The following is a 25,455-nucleotide window of genomic DNA, read 5'->3' on the forward strand; positions in this document are numbered from 1 at the left end:
CTGATTTTTTTTTCTTGCGTACAGCTATTCCTTTAAAAACTTCATTTCTCTCCTTCAGTAAGCCTATGACACCCATGTCAGAAGTGGTCCGAGAGATTAGTAAAACCCGGTGGCTGCTGGCTGTCTAAGCCAATGATCTAAATTGGAATAAATGGATTAGGCACAGTATCACTAATTAGTTCAGGAACACCATTAAAGTCACTATCTTGAGCGCAATTCGAAGGTTCAAGTATTTTATCCCCCAGGCAAGCAGTTCCCTAGAAAACCCGCTCACAGCGACGTTTCACACTCAGCTCCCACCTAGGGCAATTAAAAGAATATGGCAAATTTCTTGTCAGCAGTGACAACATGCCCAACAGTGGATATTTTTTCCAGTGGTACTACAGGCAGTGCTGGCCGTTCATGCAACAGTTATTCACAGGCGATGGGAAACAGAGCTAATGCGCTTTCAGCTTGCTTGGTTCTGCAGCAATGACAACTGTTTCGAACCACATCAATGTTCAGTACCACGGTGAAAATAATTTCCTCATCTTTGTATTCAGGCAGCAGGAGAGTTCTGTTGAAACTGCCAGGAGACACTTTTGTGTGTTGTTCAAGGGAACGAAAAAGTGATCGTTTAATTGCTATCAGCAGTGTCGGTCAAATATTTAGGGGTACCCCCAAGGAGGAGTAGACTTGTAATAAGGGAGTAATTAGTCATTGGGATCCACCCAAGCGCAGCAATACAGCCACAAAGGAAAGCTGTGCAGCTTTCTAAGAAACTTCGTAGTTAAAGAAAAATTTTTTCTGGTCCGGGGCTCGAACCCGGGACCACCACTTCACAGGGGGCAGTCGTTCTACCAACTGAGCTAACCCGGACGGTAAGTGGGAACACTGCTCGGTCAAATGTTTAGGGGAATCCTCCAATGTGGAATAGATTTATAGCCCTATGGCTACAAATTGTAGATTTGTAGAAGTGTTGTTGTTGATCGATTCGCTCTCGCCCTACCTTAAGCTTACCGTCCTGGTTAGCTCAGTTGGTTGAGGTGCTGTTCCGGTGAAGCGGTGGATCCCGTACCAGGAAGAATTGTTCTTTAACTACGAAGTTTTTGAGAACGTGTCTAGCTTATCTTTGTAGCCGTAAGGTTGCGCTCCGGTGGAGAAAAAAAGAGTAATTACTCTCTGATTGCCGTCAGCAGCATACAAGCAGCTTCTACCAAAAAAACAGTTGCCAGACATGAAGGTAAGCAACCAAATAAAGCCCTAAATGAACAAGAACGCTCAGGTACTTCGCAGGAAATACTATTGACCAATTAACCCGCCGCAGTGGCAGTGGCTGTGGTATTCGGCCGCTGACCATAGCTTCACGGAACCAGATTGCGACTGTGACAGCCGCATTTTGATGGGGACTAATTGCAGAAACCCCCGTTTGTGGCGCAATGCGAGAGCACATTACACGACCGCAGCAGGAATGAATTTATCTGGAGCCGTAGTCTGCGTCTTCCCTCATTGCCGACATGCAGCTTTGGGACGTTAAATCCCTCCACTCCCCTCCACGCCTCATGTTTTCATTTAAGTGCCACACTTGAGCTTAAATCAGACCACACTGCGAAGTGAAACTCCCCAATTTATTCAAAATTTACAGGTTGTTTCACGTTTAGAGGGAACATGCGAGTATATATGTGTCCGCACTCTTCGAAGCGCCAGTGCGTCCGATGCGGCCACACATCAAAGTAAAATGCTGCCACTTTGCTTCCACGCGTGGCTCCGTCGGACGCACTAGCGATCAGCGGAGCGCGCCGACGCGCTTCCGTGTTCCCTCCAAGTGTGAAAGCACCTCAAGATGTTTCACTGCGCTGTGCATATTGAAGGCACAGAACCGTGACTGCTTCAACACAATTATGGGTTGAAGCAAGGTGATTCTAGTTTTGCGAAACCCCTCTGAATTAGAGGCGTCTTACAATTCTGGTCATGCATGAGGCCTAGTCTATCCCGACATGCCATGACAATTACCATGCTAGTACAGTTTTGATAGCTAAAAAGGTGCTCGACAGCCCCGCAAAACGTCTTGTTGCCAAAAGATTTGCGAATGTAATTTCGGGCATCTTGTTCTAAACAAGAACAAAGGGCAATAGCGGAGTTGCGGCTAGCAACTTCTCATTGATTGTCACAACTGTCATAAGAACACTAATGTTAAGTAATATGTAACGCAGGGAAGCAAACGCACAGAATTTCCTGGGAAACGCTAAGGGGCAGTTTACCTTTGGTTGCATGATTATCGCACACACGTTTTTCGTCGCAAAATTATCATGTTTAACTGCAAGAAAAGAAAACAGGAACATGTAAGCCGGGTAACTCAACTCAAAGAATGTAAGGTTATTCCATTAACGAACGGACATACCTCGTGGTCAGCATATATATACAAACATCTGCACAAGGCTGTACAGCAGTCGCAACTAAATGACACTAGGCATGAATCAAGTGTAACCACTATACCACACGCTCGAATGAGGAGAGTTCACTAGCGTCCCTTTGCCCCTCTTCCTTTTTTCTGCATATGTACGAACTTGCACCTAAAGACGGCCATTTCAATTGAAAAGGGATCGATCATCTAACATATTGTTCATTTATTCCAGTAATTCCCGTAATTGTGAAACAGCGCCGATAGTTTCACAGCCTCTTTGCTTGAACATCACTCAGGCAACCTAGGCTGGAACGTGCTTGGTGATAAACGGGCACTTCCAGAATGCATAAAACCGTAGCAGGGAGTCTGTAAATAGCGCTCAAGGACTTCTTGCTTGCTGCTTATTGCTTGTTTGCTTGTTGACTTGTTGCTTCTGTGGAAGGATCATTGAACGAGAAAAAACCTTGAAACAGCACGTTCTCGTAGGCCAAGTTTTCAGCGCATTGACACGCAGAAGTTATCGAATTGCGTCAAAAAATCATTGAGTTCTCTTCGTGACGCAAGCAGGGGTGCTCCTACCAACACACGCAGAGGCGTCATGGGGATTACGTGCTGACGAAAATCTCGTGCAAGCAACCTGCGCGTACGTCTACCCCTGCCATTTTCATATTTGTTGGGCGATACTGACCGCGCTTTACGGAATGGGTGCCCCCACATAGTGACGTCATAAAAGCGGCTCTTGGTCGCTGAGGTGCGACATTCCGGTCTACGTGTGTCCTTCAGCAGAACCCCGGAGAGAGATCTAGCTTCAAGTTCACACGAAGGGGGCATGGGCAAGCGTTATCAACCAGCGCGACATTTAAGCGATCTCCTTGAATAGGACTTTCCGGGAGTCCACAGCCAGCTATCCGTGTCAAGGCACAGAGAATGTGGGCGCCTTTCTTCCATTGTCTCTAGTGCCTGCCCATTGTAATCTTCGAGAACAAGGAGCAGCAAGGCCACGGGCGCGACGAAACGTGAGCAAGTGCCCGTTGGTAATTGCTTAACACGTCACACGTGCCTAACAAGGCCCAGCTAGAGTCGTTTTAACTGGTTCCTGGAAAAGAATGGGGGGCTGGAACCTTTTTGTGACGTACTTGGATCCCTCTCCAAAGAACCCAAGTTGCAGTTCAGCGGAAAGATGAAAATAAAAAAGTATGAGCGAGAAAGAAAGCGCCAGGGAAAGCTACATACGTCACCCGGTTCAGACTGCTTCTAAGCAGACCACAAACCTGTTCTGATATTAAGAGGAGGCGCAGGAACCGCCACGCATTTCAGCTACTCAGTCGCAGCGCTGCGAATACTAGTGGACCGTGAAAAGAGCCCCGCTTGAGAACTCTGCAACGGTGAGTTAACGGCCACCATTAACTTCGCCGCGAAAGTGAAGGTAGACAAGTGCTCGCGGCAGTACTTTTTGATCACGTAAAAGAGTTGGACAGTTCGATGGGAGACCTCTTCTATGCAAGATACTAAAATAGGATATTTGCTTTGTCTCCTAAAGAGGTAATATCATATGGAACTTTTAATTGAAAATAACGCGCAAGATGTTCGAAAGGACTTATTACCTGAGTCAGGCGCATGCTGGTGCTTATGAATAGCGTCGTTTATTGACTGAACTGAGTAACCAGTCCGGTACTGATGAACTGTGAGAGTTTTAAGTGCAGCGTTTGCAATAAAAATAGACTGAACATTGTTAAGCTGCTTTCTATGGATGCATGAATGACGCACGTGCCAGAAAGACACTTCGAAATAGCTCCAAATCAGAGACTGCGCTTAGTCAAAATCGAAAACTTAGCAGAAATTTCTTCTCTTCCTACATGCCCCCATTCTCTCAACAGAAATAGTATGGCTTTACGCATTGACCTCTTCTTGTTTTTTCGCAGATGACGACATTACTGAACCCGATCAAGCTGCTCGACGACATGGAGCGGCACTGGGACCCTCGAACCCGTCACTACGGCCTAGTCCTCAATCCGTGGTTTGTGTTCCCGCTTATCTTCGTCTACGTGTACTTCGTGCGCTTTGCCGGACCCCGGTGGATGAAGAAACGCGATCCTTTCCCCATCACCAACCTGGTGCGCGCCTACAACATCGCTATGGTAGTGCTGAACGCCACTTTCCTCTACCAGGTACTGCGCATCACGTACCTCCCAGGCGGAAGCTATAGCCTTTGGTGCCAGGGCGTCACCGGCCGCGCGGACGGCGCGTCGGCGGCCGTCTACAACTCCGGCTGGTGGTATCTGCTGGTGCGCTACGCCGACTTTCTGGACACAGTATTTTTCGTGCTTCGCAAGAAGTTCAACCAGGTCTCCCACCTGCACGTGATTCATCACGTCCTGGTGGTGTTCAACGCCTGGTTCTGGGCCATGTTCGCCCCCGAGGGTCAGCCGGCTCTGGGCCTCTGCATCAACACCTTCGTCCATGTTGTCATGTACTCGTACTATTTTCTCTCTACGTTTGGACCCGAAGTCCGCAAGTACCTGTGGTGGAAGCGCTACCTGACCCAACTGCAGATCATCCAGTTTGTTGTCTTCATAATCCACATGTCGATCCCTCTGTTCGTCGACTGCGGATTCCCCAACATGCTGGCGCCGTTCGCCATTGCGCAGGCAGCGTTTGTGTTGGGGATGTTCATCAACTTTTACTACCAGACGTACATAAAGCCAAAACATGCGACAGCGGCGAAGGGCAGTGCGGCTCCCAGCGACAAACCGGTCACGAACGGGTCGACGCACACGCTAAAGACTGACTAGAGACTCATAGTTCTTCAAAACAAGGTGTTACAAGGTTCTCCAGACATGTTTGGGGAACATGAAAAGGGCTAGATTACTTCTTGCGCCTAGGTAAATATTTAAGCATTCTGAGAGCACGATCCGCTAGATTAACAGAACATGCAAGTGCCATTGGAGTTCTACTGCTGGCTTTGTTCTATATCTAAATTACGTTTAAATTTTTATGAGGGGGGGAGGGGTGTAACCTCTGTAGCTGTGTTAATATAGTTCTGTTGTATCCGTGTATGCCGAAAAGCAGTGCTTCAGAGCAAGCTCGTAGACAAAGTGGCAGAGGAATGAGTGCCTGTTACATCCAAATTGTGAAAACTTGGCATAATATATTCAACCGCAGCTGTAGCTCAACAGCGTCTGTTTAGGCATGACAGTATGTCGTAACCAGTATGTGAGTATGTCTTTGATTCTCTATTTTTTAAGACCCTATGTCAATAGACTCTGCCCCATTTTTTTTTTCAGAGATAATGTTTCGTTGCTTTTTTTTAGATATCAGTTTAATGCATTCACGCGTGTTCGAAACCCCCAGCAGTGTTTCTGAGTGTTAAGTCGACGACGTACTGTTACTGTCTCTGTTACTTGTCTTTGTTCGTAAAGCCTTGCTTTAAAAGCAAGAATACAATGAATGAATTCACTTGGTCAGGCACTGCGACGTCTGAATGGGACTTCAATGGCGTTTACGAGGCCAGCATGCACTAAGCGTGCAAGCATACAAAACATCTATCATTGTGTCTCTGTGCATATATCATCATGACATGTCAAAACAAATTTTGGTGGTGTGTTTTCGCGCTTAAAATATATACTTTCTTATTTATGTCTTTGAGTACGCACTAATACTGTGGCAAGCAGCAACTCTTGCGATGCTGAGCAGCATGTCAGGCTTGATGCTCAACGGCTCGCGCCGTGCACGAACCTCAGATTTTCTACACTGCGTTACGTTTCTCGGGCATATATACACGTAATGTGCTAGTCATGATCTTCTGACAAAGAACATGCTCTCCGGCAGCGCTCGCGTAAACCACTGATTTACTTGCGAACAACAGCGGTCAGCTGTCGTCTCTTCTCAATCCGCAAGTGTCATATAGTATTTCGTGGAAAGCAGCCAGGTTTTATATTTAAAAGCAAAGATAAAGCTGTATTAGAAGTTGTAATCCGTGAAACTGTATTAGATTCTACTCAAGTTGCATGTACGTGACATTTCTTTCGTTGTGTGATTTTGTGAACCTGTCTGCGATATTGTCAAAAAATAAATGATGTCATAAGTGTCTCCAGTGTCATTCTTACTAGACTTGAGCCGAGATATAGCTAGGTGGTGCGATGCTAGCTAACTGCAGCGTCAACTAGGTCATTTTAGAACGGCACAAATTGCTAGTCAGTGACTGACTGATGCCGCTGACGCCGCTAGTGAGTCAAGTGAACGTGGCTCTGCGTTTCGGCCTGGGATTCACGCACCGTGATCCGCTGATGCCGAGCCGGCAACCTGAGAACACCGTGCGCTATCGCAGGGTCTCCGCCACGGAGGAAGAGGGCGGGAGGAGGGCGAACGGCGGCGGCTATGCGTTTCGACTTGTGCGTGCGGGAGATATGGCGCCAGGAGCGCGCGCAGCTAGAGCAGCGCGCTGCCCCGGCTGCGGAGCTGCTTATGAGAGACAACGGCGACGCCGCGAAACGCAAGAACAGGCGCCAAAGAGCTGCGCTCTAAAATACAAGATTTACTCTCGAGCTACTCATAAGAGCGAAGTATAGACCCACTTAATTGACGGCAAAATCCAGGTAACTATTGAAGACTTAGACTCTTGAAGTGCCGTATTGTTCAGTCTTCTGACGCCAGATTTTGGTCGCAGAGAGGTGTCCTGATCAGAATCTTTGTGTAATCTCACTGGAGCTTAATAAGCTCTTCTTGAAACAGTAGCAGACGATTACAAAAACGTAATAGACATGCATTGATTGTCAGAGGTATTTTGTACAAGGGCTGAGCTGTTCCTAAGAAATGACAAAAAATTGTTCCACAACGTTCCGCCAAAATACCAGATGCTCTGAGAAATGTCCGCATCGCACTATAAGTAAATGCGTTCCTAAGAAATCTAAACTAAGATTTATCTCGAGGAAAGTTGAAAGTGTTTTCAGGACAGCGTTGACGCGATACATAGGCTTAGAAATGCTCGAACTTGAGCGCAAGAGCGGTGTTTCCCGTAGTACGTTGCCGACACCTGCTTTTAACCTTTGACCACCAGTTGCTGCGCCCTCCACACGATGCCAGAGGCGTGCCGCCGCGGTGGCTCAGTGGTTATGGTGCTCGGCTGCTGACCCGAAAGACGCGGGTTCGATCCCGGCCGCGGCGGTTGAATTTCTTTGGAGGAGAAATTCCAGAGGCCCGTGTACTGTGCGATGTCAGTGCACGTTAAAGAACCCCAGAGGGTCGCAATTTCCGGAGCCTGGGATTCAGCCTCTACGGCGTCTCTCATAGCCTTGCTTTGGGACGTTAAATCCGATAAACCAAAACGAAACCAACGATGCCAGAGGCGCCCTTTGAGAGACAGGCGACGTCCATGCATTCAATTCAGCTCAATTTATTTAGCATTTCTTTCATCACAGAAACAAACGAATGGGCAAGAAAAAAAAGCTTCTGTAGAAGCAGCTCTACTAGGGTTTTTACCTCGTTTCGCGGCAACGGATAGCCCCTGCCTAGAGTAAAAACACAGCTGTAATAAGAACTATTGTAGAACTAGTGCACCCGTCTTGACAACGCGGAAGCTACAAGCGAGCACTAATACGCGCTCATAGGAAGAGCTGCTCTGGATGCGAACAGACAGTGCAGCAACTAGAAGCAACTGGCATGGGGAAAGATAATGCAGAACACTCCGCACGCGCTTATGGCGTATTCCAATCGGCAAACTAGAGTGAGTTTTCTTGCTGTTCGAACCCGAATGGCGTTTAAATGGGCGACTTGGTCTCAGATCCTGATTTCTTAATGGACCACGACGGTACGGTTCCTAGACTCCCTAGACATATTGCTTCTTCACGGATTCGGAGAGCTCCTCCGGAACGCCGATTGGAATCGGCTGTTAGAGACAGCTTATCTTGAACACACAGGCCAATGGGAGATATCGCTAACACGCCGCTCGAGAGCTCTAGTGAATGGATATTTGGACGCCTCTAACACTAGAAACAAAGTTTGAGTAATTATACGTGATGCCCATGTTAAAGCAGTAAACGCGAGCAGTGTCGTTACTCAGGTTAATAGTAACAACATCATGATGATAAAAGCATCAAAAAATAATTGTACAAACATGCCTGACTCCAGCGCTGGTCTGATTTCAGAGCATGCTTTTCGTTTGTGGCAGATGCTTGGTTACAACCGACCATCTCGTTCGGCCATCGACCAATGTTAAATCACAAGCAATGCGACAGGTTCCATGCGAGTGCTTATCGATCGATGCGGGTTGACTGCGCGTAGTGGCGCTTTCATATCGCCAACGCTACAAAGCTGACTGACACAGGCAACTCCGAGAGCTGCTTCGGCACCTACTGCATTTCTTGCGCAACCTGAGGAACATTTCTTGTAGTTTTAGCCCTCTTTAGGATAACAGACACGCACACAGACATGCATGAGGAGTAATTTTAGAAACGTACTTTGTGCACGTTCAGCCCCTGTCGGCGCGAACTCAGGCGTTGAGTTTGACATGGTATGAACTTGTGCACCGATTTAGAACGGGAACAGAAACGGCTAACTTTGTTGACTGGAGCGATGTGCAATAGTTGAGTATCGCTTTGCACAAAAAAAGTGCTGTTTTCGAGCATCGGGCCGTGCTGCTTGACGTGATGAATTCACACTTCAAGACGGATTTAAGCCGCTCACCCGCGAGATGAATCACTGACCTGTCGGCAGAACTTATCGGCCAGCAAGTACTAGTAGTAGTATTGCATGCACTACTACTAATGTGCCAGGAACTTTGGGAATTATGTGAAAGTGACCCCACTTTTTAAGAAGTCTCATGACAGGTGACAAGTCCTGGTTGTTTGAATACCTCTGCGACCCGAAAACATGCAGCACGCTAAACAGCAAAGTGTCGAGTTGCACACCTCGGCGTCCCATCTCCCCAAGAAGGCCAGAATGAGCAAATCAGAGGCCAATAAAATGCTCACTGCGTTGTTTGACACCAGGGGCCTAGGCCACCATGAGCTTGTACCACATGGTAATTCGTCAACCCCATATTCTATGTGGCAGGACTCAACAGACTCAAACCAAGGGCTCATAGCGTACGCCTGACATCGAAGGGGACTGGAAACCACCATGATAACGCGCCAGTGTCCACCGCCTTCCTCTTGGCCCGCTTCTTGGCCCGATACAAACGTGCCAACAGTTCTCCAGCCGCTGTAGAGTTCTGGCATGGCTCCGCCAAACTTTTTTGTTTCCGCGCTTGAAAACTCCCATAAAAGACATCATTTCGGGGCAGCTGTCAAAATCAAAGAGGCTTGCACGACGGCTCTAAAGGACGTTCCGAAGGAAGCTTAAAGTGAGGCCTTCTATGCCCGGAAATGTCGCTGAAAGCGATATACCGACGCAGGAGGAGCCCACTTTCAAAAATTTTAATGTGTTGTGTCAACCTGATTAATAATTTTTTTAATCGACTAATTCAATTTTCGGACTTATATTCTATTTAAGGATTCTCGTGTTATCGCATTACACAATAAGGTGACTTAGTCGTCCTAACAGTATTTTTTTAGTTTGTCTTCCCCTTCTTCATTACCTTAAGCGACACCTCACTTCGCAAAATGCACATGACGGGAATACAGTAAAGTACTTAAATCAGTTAATCAATTTATAAACCATTCAAAAATCAATCAATCAACTGATCAATCAGTGGCTTCTCTGAGCGTGAGCCAATAACAGACAGTGAAATAGGGGCGTGGCGGTGCTTCATGCAATGTCAAATGGCCGGAAATACAAAAATACAATGGAGTTCACCATCGTTATGATGCATCAGCCATGGCTCTTGTCCGCGTAACCCAGGCTGTACTTCAGTACAGCTTAGGTGGGTTTGTGCGCACGTGTAGGCTTTTTAGCTTTTCAGATGGTTCTGAAGACGAAAAACATGCCTGTATAGAATGAGTCAGCAAGTTGGAGGCAAGAAAAACGTGCCTGAACAAATGACACATGCAGTGAGGCAAATGTCAAGTCTTCAAAGAAGTTTTCCTACCTTGGAGTGGTGCTACGTCGATCCGGTGTAGGCCGTTCGAAAAAAGTATCTGCATTGGCCGCCAAACCCATCACCTGGACGAAGTTTTGCCCTGTTTTGATCCAGGGCAGCCTGAGTTGCGGTGCAACTTGGGCGCTCAAGACGGCCGCGTAACTTCCTGTTCCGAACACCACTCGAGGGGCGGGGGCGAAAAAAAAATTTAGTAAACTCTGTACCACCCTCGCACATAGTTGTCGTAGACTTGAAACACGCCTTCGTGAAGGGACTGTCCTTCGTGAAGCGACCGTCCTTCGTGAAGCGACGCCTGGAAGCTCACAACACACATATCTTAAGAAAAGAATGCTGCCCTTCGTTAAAGCTTACGTAGAAACGCGATTAGAAAACGATAATCCTGCACATGCAGTTCAGGAGAGTCACAGAAGCCTTGCAAGGAGCTATAATATCATTGTTGGCTCCGCCGCGGTGACTCAGTGGTTATGGTGCTCGGCTGCTGGCCCGAAAGACGCGGGTTCGATCCCGGCCGCGGAGGTTGAATTTCTTTGGAGGAGAAATTCTAGAGGCCCGTGTACTGTGCGATGTCAGTGCACGTTAAAGATCGCCAGGTGGTCGAAATTTCCGTAGCCCTCCACTACGGCGTCTCTCATAGCCTTAGTCGCTTTGGGACGTTAAACCCCATAAACCAACCAAACCAACCAATATCATCGTTGATGTTGAATGCCTATATACTAGCGTCGCCGAGAAAACTAAAGACAAAAAGTTCTGCCGACCGAATCACAATGTGCGCCGATGATGTTGCACTATATAACGATGTAACGAATTTCCTTGGCACAAAATCATAGGCCGGACTCGTGCAGAGGCCCTCTGGGTGTTCTAACGGAATACTCCAGGGCGGAACAAGTGGTAAAAAATACCTCAAGGAAAACTCAATACATTACCTTTGGAAGGAGTAAAAGCTACTCTTCATTTACCATGAGAGCGTGGCTCACCCTCATTCACGCGGCTCGTTATACTGGCCAACCGACGGCTTCGAATAAAAAGAATTCAAGTACGTAAAATCAGCAATTCAGGACAAAGAATAGATAAAACAGCTGGCACCTAAACGGAAAAAGGCGGTTCGGTTCTCTGGGCGGATGGGACCTCCCTCTGAAGGGGGGTATCAGCGAGATAACCCACACACTCATACTAGCCAGGCTAACGTTAAGGGTCATATACGTACAACCTGCTTCGAACCTACAAAAGCACGGAAAAACAGGAGACTTTGAACCTTGTAAAAATAGCAATGATGAGCGGATTACTGTGGTAAACACCGCTAGAGGAGCTCCTTATATCAGACTGCCTTCCTGGAAGAACATTCTGAAACATAGAATTCAGAACGCAAAGGAACAACGCCTCTGCATTGTGTAGCAGCAGCGACGCCGACGTATGCATGACAGATGCATCCGCAATTTTCTTACATTGTTTACTACCACAGAGGTCCCCACCGTTCTCTCTCGAAATTATGCACAGAGAACTACAGACAAGGTAATTACCCAAGCAGCATCGGTAATCGGCCCAATATTGCGAATGGATGGTTTCTCTCTGTAGTACCGGCCATTGCCAATACGTTTCCAATACTGGGCCGATTACCGGTGGTGCTGAGGTAGGGAACAAAGTACGTTCATCAGCAATGGTCACCAAAGCCTCCGCACTAAACAACAAGCCGGAGCTAGGGAAATCCAGGATCTTTACAAACCCTACGTGGTACACATCGATCAAAACATCAATCGGTCCGCACACAGCGGAACGCACCGAGCACATAAGAAAAAGATAGCTGCGGCGTGAGGAGCCAACCCACGACCGACATCGAACTCGGAGCATCAAGACGAGCTGAGCTTACCCAGTCATTTTGCAGAAGCAAAAGGAACGCAAAGAATATTGCTCCACTCCAATAACACGGATGTCATTGGGAAGCAAAGCAATCCTTCTCTAGTCGCCCCGACCGAAGACGTCGTTGAGCAGTGTTTTAAATCCACCAACGACCTAAACATTCGAATACCAGCTTTCTCCAATTAATTTTCCCTCCACTTTCTTTTCGCCGCAACAGTTCTTTCTGCTGAAACACGAACCGAACGCAAAGCTTTAAAGCTTTTTACAAATGAGAATGAATGCATTTTTTACACATCTGACCGACAATAATCTAGTCCGACCGCGCGTACCTTGTAGTGGACGGGAATTCAACAAACACTCACGGGATTTGACATCACTGATGGAATTCGTCACAAAAGACACCAATTTAACGCTTGAAGATTCAAAACAAGACATACGCTGCACGAACATAAGCCACAGCGAAACGATTGCCTGTCTTGAACGCGACCATTATTCAACTCCGGATTTCTTGGCCATCATATGTGCATCACTTGTACATCAGGCAACCGCCTAATTTTGTAAAATGCTGTTGTAAACATATTGATGGGAATGGTCTAACCTTCCAACGCGTAGCAAAATCTCGGTGTTAAAGTTTGTCCCAGCGCTGGCACAGAGTACTCAAGACTGACATAGAATACCTATGGAGTGCATATTTAACAAAGAATAGGAGAAAACTGCAAGCGTCAGAGGAGGGATGTGAGGATTTATTTATTCTCATGGTGCAATCTTAAGGTATGGGAAAAATTGCCTTGATAACCACCTTCCCTTTGAAAAATTCGTTTGTATAGAATATGTGGGTATTGAGCCATTTAACGTGGGTGTGAAGGGCGCTTCAGTCGGCGCGCGAAAGACACTACCCGCTAAGCAAGTGAAGTGCTTCGAATAGTGGGCTTAGTTTTTCAACAGAAAAAAGGTAATTCTCCTCTGACTACCGGAACGCGGTTTTGAAACGGGTGCAGCGTTACTTGTTTAGTCCTCCCACTTTCTTCCCTCCTCTAGCAGGCTTTCTGAATGGGTTTGCTTATTCATTAAAATTCAACACAGAATGTAGTGTTTCCTTTCAGGGGGAGCGTATCACGCGGCCCTCTGTACCTCAAAAGACACGATGAAAGGCAAACTCAACGCAAAATCAGGACACAAGAAACTCAGTGACATGACCCGTTTTATTACAACAAGGCATAGACTACGGACAAACATAAAACATAACAATCAATCACACATCGAAAACAACATGGTGCTGCAGTCTGGCCTCTTATCACATTTTAATGCAAGAGTAACAAACCAAACCTGCTTAGGTAACTTGTTATAAAGCAAAGAACAATGGTCAGAATATTGCCTAGTAGTTTTCTTTTCAACATTGGCAGGAGGGTCTGACAGTTATCTCTGCCAAATTTCACTGAGGTAGCCACCAGCGTAATTTTGTCATCAGCAGAACCCCATGCTCTGTAAGAATTTAGCAGACAGACATATACAGTGGAAATGAGGAATAGAAAAAGAGAAAGTTCAAAGTAGAAAGCTCTGACGTTGTTCTAGTCTAAAAATGGCTGTAATGACTATAAAAGTATAGAAAAGCGTCGACGACGCGGTACTCACGAGGTTGTGACACTAAGCTAGTCTTCTACAAAATATCCTCGACTGAATGTTTATCCCGACTTCTCACGCCTTCTTAGGCCTGTCGCCTGCAGACCGTGCGCTTGTTTGAGTCTGGCCCGAAGCATCGTTTACGGCCTTAGCAGCGTTCTTGAGTCCTTTTCTCTTGATATACTCGTGGACGTAGAAATTTATGAACAGCACCAAGCCCAGCAGTCCCTGTGCGAAGGCCAAGCCGATCATGATGCGCGGGTAGCCGCAGTCGTAGACGAGCGGGATGCAGATGTGAATAAGCAGCACGACGAACTGCGTGATCTGCATCGTGGTGAGGTATTTCTTCCACCACAGATACGGCTGCAACGCTGGACCCAGACAGGCCAGGAAGTAATAGGAGTACATGATGACGTGCATACCGGCGTTGACGCACATACCCAGCAGCACTTGGCCGTCGCCTCCGAAGGCCATCCAGAGCCAACCACTCCAGACAACAAGGGCGTGATGCGAGACGTGCAGCGCGGAGAGGTGGGAGTACTTCTTGCGGAGCAAGAAGAAGAATGTGTCCAGGAAGTCTCCGATCCTCACGAAAAGGTACCACCACGAATAGTGCAGTAGCATGAGCGAGTGATAGTCCGTCGAGTGCGTCATTCCCTGGCAAAATACACTGTAGCCGCCGTACCAGAAGGAGTGCTGGAAGAATTTGAGCATGAAGAACACGTTCAGCACCACCATCGCAAAGTTGTAGGCCATGATGGCCGGCTTCAGGTTGTATGGCTGCCGGTTTCGCATGAACCGGGGTCCTCCGTGATACACGATATACAGGTAGAGCCCCAGCACGACGACGATGAAGCGGAGGTCACCGATAAAGAGCATGTCCTTGGTCCTGGGGTCCCTCTTGGACATCAGGTAGCGCCATGCCTCGGTGAGAGACGCTGTCACGCCGCTCGGCTCCATGTCTGTGCGCGACAGCTGCCGCCGGTGCTGCACGTCTTCTGCTCCGTACCGCGGAGTGAGCCCGTGTGCGGGGGAGCTAGCTCCGCGAGAGAGAGCGTCGATTCGAGTCGTGTGAGCCACGGCTGAGCAGGAACGACCGACTTCCACGCCGACCACGATTGGGGTCGCGCCAGTCAGGAGACACGGAGAGGAGGAAAAAGGAAGTGAGAGTGCGTTTCCTGACAGATCGGACGTAGCTTCCATGTCGTATGCCTCGCCGCCTAGCAGTCTTGCCCTCTAGACGACAGCTCGGAGAAAGCACGCCAAGAACCGGTTCCGTGTTCCGCGGCGGTGACCACAGAATGCAAAGGAAGCTAGCGGTGGGTGTTAGCTCTCGGTGAACCATGTCGCCTACGTTGAAGCGTCGTCACCTGGAGCATTATTATTCATGTCGATAAAGTGAAGTAAACAAATATGCGGCCAAATCTGTGCTACGCTTGGATTGGCCCACTGCAGGAATACATGCGAGCTTTTCCGTAGTTGCCAAGCATATGCAGCGGGCGCAATCTTACTAAGAAAACTTCATGCATTCGTTCCGTTACGTGAGTAGTGAGCACTCCCGACTCAGCAGCAGTGACGTTTATCTGCGTCTTGTATATTTACAGTCCTAGTCTGCACTCGACTCTTTGGCGCAAACAGTTCATTTTTTTTTTTCCTTTTCAGTGGTGTCACGTGTTCCAGGTGAAACTAGTCAAGCGTATAAGGCAGCTTCAAATCGTGATGTTTTCCACTGAGTGTAATAAGTCAGAGTATCTTTACATTTTGATCATAGGCATGCGCAGAGGAAGCACCCCCCTTCCCCCCCCCCCCCCCCCCCACCCGGCCTTTATCGAGGGATCTGTGCACAACTATAATTATGATCCACCGAATAATATATAAACTTTTACTTTCTAGCCATTCCGTTTTGGCTGCAAATTCTAGAGCCATGTTTTAGAGCGTCCCAAGAAAAGTCTAATTAATGAGTTTTATTTGGCTGTGATATGTATTATTTTGATGCGAATAAAGACCAGCTTATTGCAAGTGCTCTCATGAGTGGAGTTCGTGAGCGCCGCCGCGTTCTAGGGTGCCGGGAATATGATAGGACGAAAAAAATTAAGTGCACGCGGGCGGCAAAATTCCAAGTAAGATACGTGACCTGGTCACTTACAGTGCGGAAAACAGCGGGCGCTGCAGGCCGGAATACCAAAACTGCGCTCCTAGTGGTCGGTCTGGCGTTTCGTCTGTAGGGATGAGAAAATATCGCCAATTCCAAACGACTCCAAAGACGTCAGATGCGACAGACCAGAAGCGAAAAACTGTCCGGCGTGGATTCAAATCCTATTTAAGCTAACACATTTCTACACTGCATTTAATTTGTGGAGCTTTTTGTGATACGTGCGGATAAAAACTTGCGGACAGGAATGGTGAAAATGTCGCCTTAAATCCACTCCTGCATTTAAAAAAAAAAGCTTGCTCGTTCAGCATTCCTTCCTTAACATTCCTTACCCGCGCAGTCAGTGCCGCATCTATGATGCCATTTCTGACTTTTACTCTTTCTTTGTGCACGCAAAGTGAAGGGGGCTCTGTGGTAACCGTGACTTTATGTGAACAGTCAAGAGGAAATCGACGCATTAAAATCTAGCTGCTTTGTCATGTGGAAGCAGCCATGAGTAATACACTAAAATAGTAAGAACGTATTACGTTAACTGTGTCTCATATTGTCACTTGTTTCACATGTTTCATACTATAATATTGTCACTCTGTGGAAAAGCAAACCACATTCTCTGTTTCTGATTTTTTTTTTTGTTACAGAGTATTTTCTTGCTTTAATGGGGCAACTTTAAAGTGGAAGACCACTTTCTAAATCGTCTGGGAGCTCGTAATGCTCGGAAGTTGGCGCATGCGGTTACTTCTTCCTTATCTGAGTTCCTTTCCGCATAAGCGATGTGCAGTGAGGTAAAAAGAAAGAAAGTAAGCAATAGCGTAACAGGAAGCGTTCACGAAGGCGGCGCCAGACAAGGAAGTTCGCCGCCGTTGTGGTCCCACTTCGGGAAGCTGTTGCGGCAGCGGGCTGGGTTTTTGGGTCGTGGTGTTATGCCAGCGGTCGGTAGATAGCCTGCTGATACGTTGCGTAAGAAGATCGGGCAGTGGCCATTGAGCCCAGGGCAAACACGCCTCGGTTCTGGTCGTTGAAGTATTCGTCCTTTTCGCCTCCTAGGCAGGACTTATCTTCCTCGCCATCCCGCTTATCGCCATACGACGAGGGACAAGCCGTAGGCTAATCTGATTGCATATTCAGGTTCAGGGCCATCAGATTTACCGAACCCGCCTTGTCTCTTCATCTCATCGAATAGAGCGGCAGTGAAGTTCCGTGTACGATGCAAATAAGAAGAGTGTTGCTTGTTCAGCGGACAAGCAGGAGCGAATTTTAGAGCACGTCTTCTCAAGGTAGTGCCTGCCGGAGACTTATCAAAGCCTGCGCAAAAACTTTTGGACTAATTTGTTCCTTGCATATAACTTTTCAGCCCGCTTAATAAAGACAAACGTAATATAGCTCTATGAATGCTTTATTTTTCAGGCTACAGCTCGCTCATGACTTACTTTTAAGGGCTAAATTTTTAGTGCGGACTATATACAGGATCAAGACAGAATTTCAATTTCCAAAGCTCTAGGCTAGGTATATGCCTTTTAACATCCCGAAACTGTCCATGGGCTTTGAGAGACGGCGTATGGAGGGTTCTGGAATAGTTTCGGCTCCCGGGTTTCTTTGACGTGCACTGACCCTGCAGTGAGCATTGGCGTTCTTGCATTTCGCCTCCATTAAAATAGGAAGTCTGTATGCGCTTCTAGGGCCCAGCCTTTCCTCAAATACATGCGGATGACAAAGTGGCTTTCAGTACAAGCGTAATTCTTTACTCCCACTTTCCTCGGCAAAAGGGCGTGGACCAGAAAGAGTGGCGCGACGCAGCTAAAAGTTTCGTCAAAGTGCAGGACATCTTATACGATAACTTAAACAGCAAAGTAAACAGCGATGGCAATCTGGGCATGTCGGTGATTCACGATGGAAATGTACAGCGCAAATATAGACGAGGACACAAGGAAGACACACACAACACACAGCGTTCCTGTGTTCTGTGTGTCTTCCCTGTGTGCTCATTTGCGCTGTATAATTCCATCACGAATCGCCAACATGCCCAGACTGCCACCTTAGTGTACTATATTTCTTTTACATTGGGCCAGCGCTCGTGTTCTATGTGTCTTCCTTTTATCCTTGTCTGTATTTGAGCTGTACATTTCCATCGTAAACAGAGAGAGCCCCGCCGCGGTGGCTCAGTGGTTACGGCGCTCGGCTGCTGACCCGAAAGACGCGGGTTCGATCCCAGCCGCGGCGGCTGAATTTCGATGGAGGCGAAATTCTAGAGGCCCGTGTACTGTGCGATGTCAGTGCACGTTAAAGAACCCCAGGTATTCGAAATTTCCGGAGCCCTTCACTACGGCGTCCCTCATAGTCTGAGTTGCTTTGGGACGTTAAACCCCAATAAACCAAACCAAACAGAGAGAAAGTAAAATGAGAGCACGTGCATGAGAGCATGCGTAGAATCCCACGCAGATGCGCATATGCGTTTATGAATTTTCAAGGAATAGCGGCTTATTTTTTTCATGGTAATAGGAGCCTGTCTTACACAATCTTCGGTGCGGATTTGGACATAAAGCTTGCCCTACGCCAAGGATGCGTTGGTTCCTATTCCTCGTGAGAAAGCATGCATTTGCAAACTCAGCGCATGCGTCGTTCCAACTGTGGTCAGGGGAGTAATTACTCATTGACATCCACCCGAGCGCAGCCATACGGCTACAAAGGAAAGCTATACAGCTTTCTCAGAAACTTCGTAGTTAAAGAAAAATTCGTCCTGGTCCGGGGTTCGAACCCGGAACCACTGCTTCACCGGAGCAGTCGCTCTACCAATTGAGCTAACGGGGACGGCAAGCTTATGGTAGGGCGAGAGCGAATTGATCAATAACTCGAAGTGGGAACAGTGTTGGCCAAATGTTTTGGGGAATCCCCCAAGGTGGAGTAGATTTGTAATAAGGGAGTAATTACTCATTGACATCCACCCGAGCGCAGCCATACGGCTACAAAGGAAAGCTATACAGCTTTCTCAGAAACTTCGTAGTTAAAGAAAAATTCGTCCTGGTCCGGGGTTCGAACCCGGAACCACACAAAGGATTTTTCTTTGACTACGAAATTCAAATGGTTGTTCTCCTTACGCACGTATCCTGTTCGCAAGAAGGGTAAGAAGTACGACACAAAATCATCGTAACTGTGACTGCTATTCAGCCAGGATATATTTCCCACACTTTCCTCAGCCTCTTCTTTCCTTTTCCTGTGTTGAAGCAATCTGTCGAGATGTCAATGAATTTTCCTTGTACTACCTGTACAGTCCCCTCTCATTCATTCATTCATTCATTCATTCATTCATTCATTCATTCATTCATTCATTCATTCATTCATTCATTCATTCATTACAGACGCTACCAACTTCAAAAAGATGACCGCGCCAGCTTCTTTCTCGCGTGCGTAACCCCAAATCAAAATACAATGTCACCCGTGCAATCACTAGACAACACGATGCCATCGCCGCCGCCGAGTCCCTGCGCCTCAGGTCATCGTCACTCTCTCTATGCTTATCCCATCACGACCTCGATAGCAGGTCAGTGGCTGTGCAACAGGCCAAGATAAGCGTCTAACTAGTTCTCCGTGTCACTGGCGCCGCGGCCGAGAAAGCGCCGAGGCCGCAGACAAAGCCTGCACCCCACGTGTGCATTGAGATCCATGCCACCTCGATACTCAATACAAGGCAGGCCTCGTGAAGTCCTCGTGGTTGCTGGCTGAACGCCCCCAAGCGTCTCGGCAGTGAAAGCCCTCCGCCGCCGCCGTTCGCGTGCCGGTAACGATGCCAGGCAGTGAAGCAGTGAAGCCTTTCGCTCTCCTCGGACCCGTCCGGGCCTCCTTCCTTCCCGGCGGCTGCCGGCGCGGAGAGGTGCACCCGGAAGTGTGTTGCGCCCTGGAGGAAATTCAGAGCAGTGGCGCAAGGCCTCGAATGGGGACGCCAGAAGGCCGGTGGCCGGAGGTAGCCGGCGCATTACGCAAAGAAAGGACGGCGCGACCTGGAAATTTGCGGCACCAGACACAATGCGGAGGGTAGTGTCTTCGTGAGCTCAGCACCTCGGGAAGGAAGAAACAGTCGTGTTCGTGCTGCGGTTTGCGGAGCCGCGGAGAACGCTGCAGTATTTAAAGCAGGGACTCAAAGCAGCTAGCGAGGGCCATTTTGTAGGTTCGCTGCAGCACGCGGCGACAACGCGCGACAGGAAACGGAAGACGGAAACGACGTTGCGATGTTGTGCGTCGTTGGAGTTGAAAACTCAATCATTTCTCTCGAGACAAAGATTTTCAGAGGTGCTAACGCAAACGCTTTCGCGTGACTGCACATTTTCTCTCAGTATACATTTGCTTGCTCGCTCCCTCGTTCACATTCAGTGACATGCTCAGAGGGCCAGTTATTTGCTGAGACTTTAGAATGTTGTAGCATGGAGAAATATCTCTTGCCACAAAAAAGAAGCAAGCGCGTGGAAGCATACGCCATTAACCTTCAAATGTGTGTCAGCAAATTTTCTACTTTTGACTGCAGTTTCTTTTTTAGTTTGAGTTTGCTTTATTTTATCACAATAAAAAATTTTGCACGCGAGAAACACATGCGACAAAAACGGTGTATAACAAACTGTGAAAAGGAAGGCGAAAAAAAAGCCACGGTTTTGTGGGTTGGCAAGCCCCACCTCGCATAAAACAAAAAAATCTACATCGACAGCATTGAAAGAGGAATATCACCCAAAGCACATCATCATCAAACAGAAATCACTAACGAAATAATATGTAATGGTAGGAAACAAAAAGTCAAGAAAAACAAAATAAAACTTTGGCGTGTGATATGAAAAATTACACTCTCAAAGAAATATCAACCGCACTCTAAGAAAAAAGGGTGTAAGAAGGGTGCATCTTCACGACTTATGCTATCTGAAGGCGCATGGACTAAAGAAGCACTTTGCAGAGTGCATCGTTACACCCGTGTGGAGGTGGTGGAGGCCGTTAGTCTCTTTCAGAAAACTTACCCTCTTTTTTACTCTTCAAACCAGCTGTGTTCCCTCTGCGCGAAGACGCTGTACAGCAAAGTATGCAGCCCTCACCGCCTCCTCTCCCTCTCGAAGATGGCCCTCTCCCGAAAGCGGGGTGGCGGGGTTATTTTGAGGACAATCGTTAAAAGCTATGCTGGCTCACGCTCCCCCACTGCATTGATCCTTTCACCCGCACTGGCGACACTGACCGCGCCTCCTCGCTTCTTCAAGGGACCAGAAGCTATTTCTTCGAAGAACACGTACAGCGATCTTCTGCCCATCTCCGCCTGACATGGTCGGCAATAATGGCGGACGAAGCGGCTTGGCGGATGCACAGAACGTTACTGAAAAAAGGTGTATTGGCCGCGATCGGCCACGACAACCATCACGCATGCAAACATGCTCTTGGTTGCTAACGACCAAAATAATCACTAATATTCGGTGCATGTGCTTTCATACTCATGATTGGATATCATTTTAAAAAAGAAGTAAGTCAGCAAAGACAGACGGCATGATCGGTGCTGTGTTACTCCTCTGACCAATCGCAGCTCTGAACGAAATCAACAGTTTAGCGCTTCAACACACCAGAGGCATGAAAATTATTGCGCTTATAATTTCGGCTTGTGGTTAAGCTTTTATTAAAGAGGTAATAAAAGCTTTAAAAGGAACAGTTTTGCTTCACAGCCAGCGTAAGCTCTATTAGTCCGCGCTGTTCTTCATTTTCTAATAGCGTACGTAAGTACCAGGGCGGTTAATTCCCTCCGTACAATTTCGAATAACGTGCACTGCTTTTCGAATAACCCCTCGTTGTGGCACATGTTCCTGAGCAAATAACAGACGAATAACAGAAAGGGTTCAGGTTAACATGCATACAAGTTAATAAATCAAAATCAGACGAACGAGCGAGATTGTTGACGCTGTAATTTTATGTTAGCTGAAGATGCAATGTAACCCAAATCCCGAATAAATTACACTCTCATATTTCTGCTCCATTTCAACAACAAAAAAGAGCCCTACTCGCTGATAAACGCGTGATCTTCACCACTAATACTGACAACGCTGAAAAACAAAAATGCAAGAAACTAGGGAAGGAATAATTCTGCATCTGAACTGAGTTGTGAACGTGGCCTGACCATTCCATATATATCGGTACATTTTTGTTTAGAGCACTTTTACCAAGACACGAGCCAGGCCTCAGAGTCGCACTTTTGCTGGTCTACTATGAGATCACCAGCATTTGTACATCTGCTCGGAAACTCCTCAACGCAGTGTAAAAGACATTTCTGCGTTTCCTTTCCAACAAGTGTACCGATCCTTTCTCTCGGCACAAGATAGCGAAGCCCATAGTAATCAGTTTTCGAGATAGCTGCATTTCCTGATCATGTTTTGGCGCGTACAAGTGTTTCACATAGAAGCAATTCAATTTCAGCTTATTTTAAATTGATAAACAGGGAGCGAGGTGACCAACGCGATTTAAGTCTATTCGAACTTCTCTTGCGTATGAAATTGTGCTGCACGCCTACAAGAGCAGAAATTAGCTTAAACTCAGTGTACGTGTGCGTAACTTTTAGCTTTTAGGTTGTTCCGCGCAGCTTTAATGCAGTCAAGTATAGTACTGATATTCAGAAATGAAGTTGACTGCCTCCAATTTTTTTTTTTCGAACTGTAGCGCTATGGAAGCATCGAATTCCGCAACAAACCGGGTGCCAGAGGAAACAGTAATCAAGGCGCTTATATTGAGGCAGTGCATTGTGAATTCTTATGGAATGGTTCATGCGTCAGGAAATAACTCTTTCTTTTAGAGGCTAATGATAAGCACTAAACAGTACATTGCACTAGATAGACGCTGCCCGAAGACCCAAGCTCGAAAATAAATGAAACTACGGCGTATAAACCGGCAGGTTTTCCTTCATCATCGTAAGTTGCTTCGAATGACTGAGACTTTTGTCTTGTATGCACAAATAAAACTGAGCTAAAGGACACATTGTATCGCACTGACGAACCAATCTTTAACAAAAGCATAAATTCAGCGGTGGCAACTGCCTATATTGAATAAAATGAAAGCGCGTATAATAGACGGAATCGCCCGAATAACCAGTCGGTTGAAGCGTCTTAACGAATGCTTGCTGGCATAGCGCTGGCAGTGCTCCATTTCTGCTCTGTTGACCCATTTTGAAAATATTTTGAGAACTTCGCGAACACTGGAACGATGAGAGGTGAGAACTGCTGCATCAGCAGTTGTCGACTGTCGTTTGAAGCCCTCTTCTGCGCCATCTTCCTCAAATGTTCAAATGTTGTGAATCCCCTTTGTTTGCCTGACGCTTCTGATCACTCGATGCGGCTTTATTAAATCAATATTTCTACAGCTGTATCTATTTCGATTGAGTTAAACTATTTTTGAACAGAGCGGTTTTTCTTTCTTCGGATTCTCCTCACACGTGCGGCCCCATAAGCACAAAAGAAAGTTGAAATTTCTCGCAGCAATATCACGCGGCAATATCAGTATTTAAAACTGTTACTGTGCCTGACATTGAATCAATAATGCTGCAGCATTTACATCGCTTTTTTAGCCGGTTCTATGACTGATTTAGAAGTACAGGAAGGGCAGTTTATTGATATATATTTCGCAGTGCCTTCTGTACGCGGTAGTAAATGAGAGCTGACGAGAACTTCCGAATGATGCTCGTAACTTTAAGCTGCAGCTGCTCTGAAAACTATTCTGTTGCATACGCCACACATTTACGGCAGCATCTGCGTAATTCATACTGCGTAATAGCTGGCTGCATTAAAAGCTTCAAAGGGATACTGCAAGGACTGACAAGACGAGTCTCGCCGCGCTCGTTGTCTCCGATAACGGAAGAGTTGTGCGCACGCCGAAAGCGCGGAAAAATACGTGCCACAAGGGCAGAGAGGCGCATGCAAAAATAATAAGCTACCAGCACATTGCAACGACCAAAGGTTGTCGCCCGCACGCGGGCGGCTTGACCTTGGGACACTACTGGGAACGCAGACGTTCTTTCAGTCAGCGGAGAAAAGGAAAAGAGGGGAAGCGCGGGGTCCGGCGGAACGAAAGAAAGGCACAAAGCATGGAGGAAGGAAAACCTCCTCTGTAATTCCTCTATGGTGCGAAGCAAGCTTTGGAAGCGATGGCTGGCGATGGGTTGTAGTTTCTCGCGGTTTCTCCCTTCTCTCTCTTCAGGTCACGTGCCTGTCTATTTGGATTGGCCGCTCGCGTAGAGTCGAAGACGAAGCCGCTGTTTACCGCGCCTGGGTCAGGGCTGTGGCATGTTGGAAGTTGCGCGTCCGCGCCGAGGGTGGCGCCACGGTCGAAACGATTGCAGCGATCCTGGTATCGGCGGTAAACGCGGCTGCAGTTAAGCCTAATAAAAGTGAAATTTTTCGACCACTATCAATAATAAAAACATACCTATGAACTAAATTATAACCAGCCATAGGTATTAAAAATAAGATATCAAAGAAATTAGTTCCGAAGATGACGACGTTGATAACGCGGAAGCAGACGACCAGCAGACGACGACCGGTCAGCCGCACAAGCGAAAACGGCGACGTCGGCAACATTCGCACTGCAGCAGCGTCATTGGCGTCATGTCGAGTCACACAGTGAGCTTTTCTTGGAGTCTTTATACGAAGAACTAACACTGCAGCATATTATGTTGTCCCTAGCCCAACGCACTGTGATTTCTTTTACACGAGTCAAAGGTTGAAAATTTTCGCTGCCTTTCTCTGCGTGTGTTCATTCATAGCCACAGACTGATGCGTTTCAATACATATCAGATGTTTTACTTCCCTGCTATTCACCTAAATCTCTTACAAAATCGCGTACAAACCTATATTCAGTCATGTAGCATTTTATTATGTGTACTGTACCTGCCTCGATACCTTTTTTTTATCCCCTATACATTCCCTGTGCGCTCATGTCTTCTAGGTTTACATAATGGCGTTTTTTTATTTTGATTTTTAGGATGCCTGTTACTGATACTGCAATGTCACTGATGTCTAAAATCACTTTTTGAACATCGACTGTCACTGCTGATGTTCTTTTAATAAATTGTTCTTTGTACAAAACCATTTACGCTTTTCGTTCTCGAGCGAGCGCAGCTGCTTAAAAGCAGTCGCGCCGCTCGCCACCATGCACCATGCTACATCAACAGACACATCGAAATACAAAAGCGAGTGAGCAGATTCCGTAAGTACTTAGCAAATCAAGCGTGAATGCAGCGCGGGATCAGTTAATCACTAGTATTTACAAAGCTTGGATCGAGCTAGCGGCCGCCAGCACTAGGAACGCGCGAGTACAGTGCACTGTAGCGCGAGCAACCGGCCACAACCAGCATCCTAAACGCTCGCCGCCATATTGGATTTTTGATGCGTTTACCGCCTCTCCCAGGTGCCGCCA

General features: G+C 47.2%; 3 pseudogenes across 2 annotated transcripts in view; 2 read left to right on the forward strand and 1 right to left on the reverse strand.

Moving 5' to 3' along the window:
• The first annotated feature begins 3,641 nt into the window (after positions 1 to 3,641).
• Positions 3,642 to 6,470, forward strand: LOC149372802 (very long chain fatty acid elongase AAEL008004 pseudogene; annotated as a pseudogene). The gene is made up of 2 exons (XR_016292676.1): positions 3,642 to 3,768; positions 4,306 to 6,470. The product of XR_016292676.1 is annotated as a very long chain fatty acid elongase AAEL008004 pseudogene (transcript).
• A 7,085-nt stretch (positions 6,471 to 13,555) lies between these two features.
• LOC149372803 (very long chain fatty acid elongase 7 pseudogene) lies at positions 13,556 to 15,174 on the reverse strand (annotated as a pseudogene).
• The window catches only part of LOC149372804 (very long chain fatty acid elongase AAEL008004 pseudogene), a 56,426-nt pseudogene continuing 45,291 nt past the window's right edge, over positions 14,321 to 25,455 (forward strand). The window contains exon 1 of the transcript XR_016287042.1: positions 14,321 to 14,804. The product of XR_016287042.1 is annotated as a very long chain fatty acid elongase AAEL008004 pseudogene (transcript). The remainder of the gene's footprint in view (positions 14,805 to 25,455) is intronic.

The sequence above is a fragment of the Amblyomma mixtum genome, chromosome 1 (assembly GCF_055824585.1).
Source record: "Amblyomma mixtum isolate Tamu chromosome 1, ASM5582458v1, whole genome shotgun sequence".
Taxonomy (NCBI): Eukaryota; Metazoa; Arthropoda; class Arachnida; order Ixodida; family Ixodidae; genus Amblyomma; species Amblyomma mixtum.